Below are 8,732 nucleotides of genomic sequence, written 5' to 3'. Positions count from 1 at the left end.
TCCGGCTTATCTTTCCCTTCTTTGGCTGTGGAGTTTGGAAGGGGGGGGAGTTAAAGCAGGTGTAGGACTGCAGGCTCCCTCCACATCGTACTTCTCCGTCCCAGTATCACGTTCTTCATATAGTGCCACACTGAGAGTGATTGTTGCTGTTTTCCCTAAATGTGAACTCTTCTGGGCAAGCCTACATACTTGTGTTGTCACTTAAGTAATTGCCAAGGTTACTTTTCTTGCTGGTTATTCATCTCCACCCCCACTCCACCTTGACATTAATGCTGACTTCGAATATGTTCTCTTTTCTGTCGTCTGGCCCATTCAGGCGAATGTTCAGGGCCACTGGGCTCAGGCCAACCACCTGGGGAGCACCACTTCTGTCCCCCAGCTGGAACTGGCTCGCTCTCTCTAACCTTTCAGCCAGTTTAATGATAATCATATTGAGTGGGACCCAGGAATCAAAAGTTTCAAAGCCGGAAAGATAAATTCCAACTATTGTTTTCCCCCTTGATCTACTAGGTCTGCTGCTCTGTCACAAAAGATTAGATTAGCTTGGCCAGGATTGAACTACGTAAAGCCAGACTGGTTTGGGTTGGTTTTTTTTTTTTTTTTTTATAAGTATCCTGTTTCCTTGAAAGGCTATAGCTTTCAAATTTTTCCCAAGCTAAAAAGTCAAATGTCTTTTTCAAAGTTTTCTTTTCCAACAGGCAGAAATAATTCTAAATTGGTGTTGACCTGAATCTTGGAAATTTGCATTTGGCTCCAACAAACTTTAAAATCAGTGGGGGTTGGGGAGGAAGGTAAATGGAAAATGTATTGCCGGTGTCTGGGTGAGAAGAGGAGCAGGGGAAACAAGGCTGTGACGGGCCAGGAGAGCTGGGGCACGCAGTCAGCATTCACCCAGTCAGCATCAGCCATCTACGAAACCAGGGGACCTATCCTGGGGACTCAAGTAGCTTGACTCATGAGTTCAAATACCTGTACCTTTATGTGCATATGCCACAAATGAAGCCTCAGAGTGTGATGAGGTCTCAGCAAGGTGGGGAGGTGAGAGGTGGCAACTGAGATAAGCCTTGAAAGTTGGTGATGCAACAGATGGAAATGAGAATGGGCCCTTGGGCAGTCCTGGGAGCTGATTATCAGGAAAGGCCCAGAGGTGGAAAAAGGAAGATTCTGCTCATTGTGCCTGAAATAGGACCACGAAGAGAATGCCCTGTATTCCTAAGAAGGTCCCATCTTGAGAACAGCCTTCATTCCAGGAAGGGGCTAGAGAAGAGGGAAGCCCTAGGAAGTTTTTTAGCAGGAAAGGACACGAGCAGAGTTGTGAAGTTAATATAATCAATTAAGCTACTAGAAAGAGTTTTAAGACACAGGAAGCTGGGAGATCGGTTAGGAGGGAAGCTGAGAGGTGATGGGGCCTGCAAGACAGCCTGGCCATGAGAATGGAAAGAAAGAGGTGGCTCCAAGGGTCTGTGGAGGGGAAATTCTGTAAGGCTTAACAACTGATTGCACCAGAGAGTAGCTTTTAAACCTGAGTGTCTGAGCGAGGTTGTCTTTAAGTGGGAGCAGCCGAACAGTGAATCCGGTTTTAGAAATGTTGCATTTGGGATGCTGGGTGACGGTAACCGGCAGACAGGCGGACATCTAGATCTGGTCCTCAGGAAAGTGGTTGGTGCTAGCATCCTGGAGGCATCTCCATGGAAGCTGTGAAGTGAAGGTAACTGGAAGGGGAAAGCACCGAATGAGAAGGTCCATGGACCAAAAGCTAGGGAGCACGAGGGAGCAACGAAGGAAAAGTCATAAAAAAGTGATGTTGGAGCAAACTTCAGAGGAGAACTTCCTCCTCCCAAGGAGAAATCAGACTAAAACGTTTATCTCCTCTGCCTGGACCTAATCCCCAGGCTGAGTCACACTCAAGAAACCTCAGTCTGGCCCAAGAAAAAGAGTCTGTGTGGCCAGCCGTGGGGCAGAGGCCCGAAAGGCAAAGGGCAGTGTTAACAGATAGCACAGGAAGACTTGGCCCAGGCACTCGGGTTTCTAGTAGCTGAATCCATTGTTAAAACTACCCAAGGAAAATTTCTAACTAAGGGAAAGCTGGAAACTGTTGTTCTTTGGCAATTTTGTTTACTTGGCCTCAGAAGCATGGCTCATTTAAATGTGCAAGCAGTGTTTCATGAGAACCCTGGGGGAAAAAAAAAACGCATTTCAAGTCTCACCAAATGGATACACGTTAGCTCACCTGAACCATTGTTAGGCGCCAAAAAGATGGGACAGGACCAGCTTCTATTCGTCTGCTCAACGTGACAGGCTCCCAGCTAGTTCCCTCAAGTACTAAATTCACTTCGGGCCAAGAACTGCTCCAGGCGGAGCCCCAGGTCAAGACGGACGTCACTGCCCTCCTCAGCTCTCCCAGGAAATGTCAAGAGCTGTGTGTGACCACAATCCTGGGCACTATTTATCAGGACTCTTCCTGGGGCTTGCGGTTCCTACGTGACAATAGCTATTTCATAGCACTTAACCCATTTTCATGACGGTCTCTCTCTCCAGGAAAGCATTGAGAATGTGCAGTCACATAGTCTAGGATCCTACTCATGGAGTAATTATTTCTCATTTAACTTGCTCCATTTCTGTAGAACACTTACACAATGTCTTGCAGGAGCTCCTGGCAAGCTTTTTGCCGTCATTGTTGAAAGCTTTCTAACCACTAGCCAAAAGCAGGAGAATTGATTAGCAAGAGAAACAAAGCATCTTCAGCCCAGATTCTAAGTCTGAGGTTTTCCTGTCAAGGTGGTTTAAACCATGCTGCAGGGAGAGAAGCGTGTTTACCACAGCCTGGAGAATGCCCCCTGGCCTTGCCCACTTGTCCTGGTCATCCACCTGGACACCACTCAGCAGGCCTCCCCTCCCCCTCAGTGGAGGAGCCTGGCCCCTCCATCCCAGCCCTCTGCCTGCACAGATGCTGTCACCCTAGTCAGGCTGTCCCTGTGTAGGGCCTGCGTGGCCCAGGAGGCCAACAGGCAGGTGGGATCCCGGCCCCCCACACAGGCACACAGCGTCCTGCAGCTGTAGAGTTCTTGTTTAAAAGCTCAGTGTCGTAGATTGAATTGTGTCCCCCAAAAAGATAATGTCGAAGTCCTAACCCCCAGTTCCTGTAAATGTGACCATCTGTGGAAATAGGGTCTTTGCAGATGTAACCATGGTGAGGTCGTATTGGACGAGGTCGGCCCAGAGTCCAATCACTGGCATCCTTATAAGAGAGACCGAAAAAAACCGGGAGAAGAGCATGCGACGATAGAGGCGGAGATCAGAGTGAGACAGCTGCAAGCCAAGGGTCGCCAAGGATCGCCCTCAAGCACAGCAGCCGGGAAGAGGCAAGGAGCAGATTCTCCCTCAGAGCCTCCGAGGAGGAATCAACCTTCTCGACATCTTGATTTTGGATTTCTAGCCTCTGGAACTGAGAACAAATTGCTGTTGTTTTAGTCGCCCAGTTTGTGGTACTTTGTTGAGGCGGCCCTAGGAAACCAACACACTCAGAGTCTGCTGTCACCCGGCCTGAGCTCGAAGCCAGCTCTGCCCCTCACGAGGCCCATAGTCTGGGCCTTTTTCTTAACCGCCAGAAGCCTCAGTCTCCTCGTGTGTAAACTGGCAATAATAACAGTACCTATCTCAAGAGTATTGTGAGGAACATCTGGGAGGACACAAGTAAAGCGTAAGCACTGTGCCTGCTACAAAATGTGAATGTTGAAGACATTGCAAATGACTGAATCGTATCAACCTGCTGTTACTCGACTGTTTTTGACCTACAAAAAGGCAGTTTCCCATGGTGGTGTTGGTGGCGGCAGCAGTGACATTAGAGTCCTTGTTTACAATACTGTTTGGTTTTTCCCACCACAGTTCTCAATTCTCTGACCCCAGCTGGGTGTCCTACAATTCAGTATTCTGACACGACTCAGAGTGAATACAGACCCCACAGGTTAAGGGCTCAGTCCCGCAGGACTAACCGCTCTTCAGGCGCCAGTTGTAAATGCCCAGCTGATGACAAATTTAGGGGTTCCCACAACCCCCCGACTCAGGTTTGATAATTCACTAGAACAACTCAGAACTCAGGTAAACAATATACGATGATTAGGGTTTATTATAAAGGATACAAATGAACAGCCGATGAAGCAGTCCATAGGTCAAGGAGGGGTTGGCGGTGGGGGTGGGGGGTGGCACTCAGCTTCCCATGCCATCTCCAGGCACATCACCCTCCCAGCACCTCAATGTGTCCGCCCACCCGGAGGCCCTCCAAATCTCGTGGTTCAAGAGTTTATGATGGTCTTATTACACAGGGGTAATTGATTAAATCATTGGCCGCTGGTGAATGAATTCCATCTCCACCTCCTCTTCCCACCCTGGAGGTCGGGAGGGGGTCTGGTTGAAAATTCCAACCTCTAAGCATAGCCAGCCCCTCTTTTGAAACTATTAAATGCCCACCCTGCGTCACCTCATTAGTGAGAACTCAGGTGTGGTAGAAAGAAGCTTGTTATGAATACCAAAAGACACTTGGAAATTCTCCAGAAATTCCAAGGGTTTTAGGAGCTCTGTGCCAGGCACTGGAGGCAAAGACCAAAGATGTTTTTTATGTTACACCACAAACACCTACTGTGTTGCAATTAATTCTTTGGACGTCTGAGGACAAGAGTCCCGCTTCATCCATCTTAGTAGTCCAAGTCCTGGCACCTCACACAGAGCTAAGCAAACAGTAGATGCTCACTAAATGTTGACCTGAAGGACCTTTGTGCTCTTTACATATCTCCTGGTGGTCATCTCGTCTGTGAAATAGAAATTTCCCAAGTCTTCTATGCACTAAAGGATTATTTTCCTGCTCTGTTGCTTCTAAAGGAACTATAAGAACAAAGGAATTTTCTAGTCACGTGTGCTTGCATCCTGTGCTTTGATCAACCTCACCTGTATGCAAAAGTTACTAGACAGACCAGAAAAGTTTGTAAGGTGCCCCACAGATGCTGGTTCTGCCAATCCTCGGAGTATCTGGCCGGTCTTGGAAAATCAAGAGAGAAAAGCAAAAGTCAGCCGTGTTCTGAAAGGGACAAGCATTGAGGCAGACACAAAGAACTTTAATTTGACCCCTATAACACCATTTTCTTCTGGCTTGAAGTGACAATGGAAAACTTATCCTTTCAGGAAAAGAAAAAAAAAGGCAGAAGCTGCCTTTTATTTTCTACCCCCTTGCTCTGACTTCAGCAATGGCACTGTCAGATTTTCTGGGATTTACTCAGGATGGATGCTCAAGGGTCTTTGCGATATCCCAGCAAGTGGACCTAAGATGCTTTTCTCATGACAGCCCCTGGAGCCCAATCCGCTGCCCTCAGCATTCCTGAAGCGCAGGGAGGCCCTCGCGGACTGAGAGCCGGGAAACGCAGAGCCTGGCCAGGGAGTGAAGAAATGAATACGGCTGTCACGGAAGGAACTAGATGGAGCAAAAGCTGCAGCCTCCGGGGAGATTCCCTAACCACAGTTCCTCCAGCTGCTCCAACTTCCTGCTCCACCACCGCCTGGAGTCTGTCCCTGAGGACATCCCGCAGCCAGCTGAAAGCCCGGGGACCATTCCTCCTTACCTGCTACAGATGCAATAGAGCACATTCTGAAGAGGGATTGGCCAGAATCCCCTCTCCAGGACAGAGCTTCTGGGAATGAGGTTCATTTGCACCTCTACGTTTTTAGCTCAGTGAGCCACAGAATAAGAAGTTTGTGCAATTTGGGCATTTCTGGCCCACTCTCAGTGAAGAAATGTCAGTTTGAAATGACTTATCTTAGAAGGGAAGAAGTAGTATTTTATGTATGGGAGAAAAAAATCAAGTAACTTCAAAGATCAATTAAATGTCAGCTAAAGAGGAAACGGTGGGGTTACAGTGGGCTACAGGAAAATGCACAAAATTGCAGGATTCACCAGGCCAGTCTACTCTGTTCTCCCTGGCAGTGCAGGCTTGTAGGCTGAAGTCGATTTCTTAATCAGCCTTAGGGTTTCTAGTATTTTCTCACCATATCAGATCTCTAAAGTCAGATTCTTTTGCATTCAAACCAGTTACACACTGGAAAATTTGGGTGGCAGGAAGATGAAAAAGGAAAGGAGAAAAAAAGGTTCTATATTTCTAACTTGAAGTGAGATCTGTTTAGAGAACACACTCCAATCTTAGGAAAACAACTATTTAAAAGACTAGAACCGGCTGGCCTGGTGGCACAGCAGTTAAGTGCACACGTTCCCCTTTGGTGGCCAGGGGTTCGCTGGTTCGGATCCTGGGTGCAGACATGGCACAGCTTGTCAAGCCATGCTGTGTAGGCGTCCCACATATAAAGTAGAGGAAGATGGGCACGGTGTTAGCTCAGGGCCAGCCTTCCTCAGGAAAAAGAGGAGGATTGGCAGATGTTAACTCAGGGCTAATCTTCCTCAAAAAAAAAAAAAAAAAAAGACTAGAACACTTATGCACTGTTGGTGGGAATACACAATGTTGCAGCCATTATGGCAAACAGTATGGCGATCCCTCAAAAAATTAAAAATAGAATTACCATGCGATCCAGCAATTTCACTTCTGGGTATAAAAGAATTAAAAGCAGGTTCTCGAAAAGATATTTGTCTACTCATGTTCATAGCGGCACTGTTCACAGTAGTCAAAAAGTGGAAGCAACCAAATGTCCACTGACAGATGAAAGGATAAACAAAATGTGGTATATACATACAATGGAATATTATTCAGCCTTAAGAAGGAAGGAAATCCTGAGATGTTACAACATGGATGAACCTTGAGGACATATGCTAAATGAGATAAACCAGTCACAAAAGGACAAATTCTGTGTGATTCTACTCAGAAAGGTACCTAGAGTAGTCAAATTTATAGAAAGTAGAATGGGCATTGCCAGGGGCTGGTAGGGTGGATGGGAGGGGAGAAGGGAACAGGGAGTTATCCTTTAGTGGGTACTCAGTTTCAGTTTTGCAAGACAAAAAAAGTTCTAGAGATTGGTAAGGCGGTGTTCCATCCATAAGTAGCCATAGCAGATGGTCTCCTTACCCGATGCCATCCTCACCTGTGACAAGAGAGGGAGAAGCACAGGACAAACACTGTGCGTTGATGCCACATGCTTGGAGCACTGAGGATGCAAAGGTGACCGGGACACACACATCCTTTATCAGGGGGCTAAAGGCCAAACAGGATGGAATAATTTCTTTGTGAATATGTCAACTTAAAAACAAATTCACCGGTTATTTTACCCTTAAAACGAGTTTATTCAGGAATAGCCAAAAGAATTTCAATTCCGGATGTGCGTGCTGTGGCAACCCATAGGCAACTCTGGAAACAAAAGAGGGGAGCTGCTTTTAAAGACAAAAACGGGGAGCAGGAAGGGACTGTTCTAAATGAAAGTCCATTGGGGGAAAGTAACAATTCAGGGCAGCAATAGCTTCTCATTGGCTGGGCTGTTGCTGCGTAGAGAGAGAAATCTGCCTTCAGTAGTAAAGTAAATTTACTTCCCGTCAAAGATGCAAGGTAAGTCTCTGGTGTAATTGACGCTGTGTGATAGGGCGTGAGCACTCCCTCTACAGGCCTTTGCAACTCAATTTAGTTAAGGTTTCTTTCATTAATTTCCACAAACACTACAAAAACTGTTGCTGCATGCCCCTTCTAAGTGACCAGGAGTGCCCGCTCTGGCTTACCACGGCTTCTCCAGCTCCCAGGCTGTACCCCATACATAATGTCAAGCATGTACACAAGGAAATATGGCATATTTCCCCAGGTGTGTCTCTTGGAACACTGGTCTTGTGAGATGCTTCTAGAAAAGTGCTCCATGGCCAGAGAAAGTTCCCAGTATACCATGAACACCCCTCAGTATGGAGGGGTACTCAGTTCTGAGCACCCCTGAGAATGCAGCTGCTGTTTATGTTTCACAGTGTGTTTGATCCTGGCTGGACCAGGTGTTCTCCTTGAATCAGGGTTGAATCTTGATTTTCTTCCTCCTCCGGAGTGCTTGGCACCCAGTGGACACTCAGAGCACATGAGCTATTGCATTGCACATTTGTCTTCCTGCCAAAGTTAAGGAAGGAGTTGGGAATCTTCTCTCTGATTGGCCTTGGGTGGAAAGTAATGAAAGCCAGAATGAATTTTCCCGAGGCTTCTGGTCCTTCACCTCAGTCATAAATGACCTGAGATATGACAAGAGGCCACGAGGCTGACGCCCTGGCGGGGAACCGATAGCCTGCAGGCAGCCCACAAAAGTGGGCTCAGACAAACCAAGTGGAGACCCTGAGGGCCAGCGGCAGGGTACCAGTAGTCCCAGGCCCTGCACACTGGCCCACATGCTAACACAGACGTCACCTAGTAGGAAACAGGACCCTTCTGAGCTCCAAGATCTTCAAGCCACCTTTTCCCAGCCACATTTACACACTTGAGTAATAGCAGCCCAACCACAAATTGGTACAACCACCCTGTTGCTGCATCCAGGGACAACTTGCCAGGTCACTACTGAGGTTCCAGGCACTTAGAATCCTCAGGTGAAACTTCCCCTTCTGCTTCCCCTTCTCTCCCTCCTTGTCCTTGTCCTCTGCATCCTCATCCTCTTTCTCCTCTTCCTCCTCCTTCTGTAGCTTTAGCTTGTCAATTTTTAATTGTGTAGCATTTCATTCATGTATTTTCCTCCCACTCATATGCCTTCCCCTACCTCCATGCCCAACATCCTCCTGGGTTTGCTAT

Source organism: Equus asinus, chromosome 12 (assembly GCF_041296235.1).
Source record: "Equus asinus isolate D_3611 breed Donkey chromosome 12, EquAss-T2T_v2, whole genome shotgun sequence".
NCBI classification, from domain to species: Eukaryota; Metazoa; Chordata; class Mammalia; order Perissodactyla; family Equidae; genus Equus; species Equus asinus.
This window is presented reverse-complemented; position numbering follows the sequence as displayed.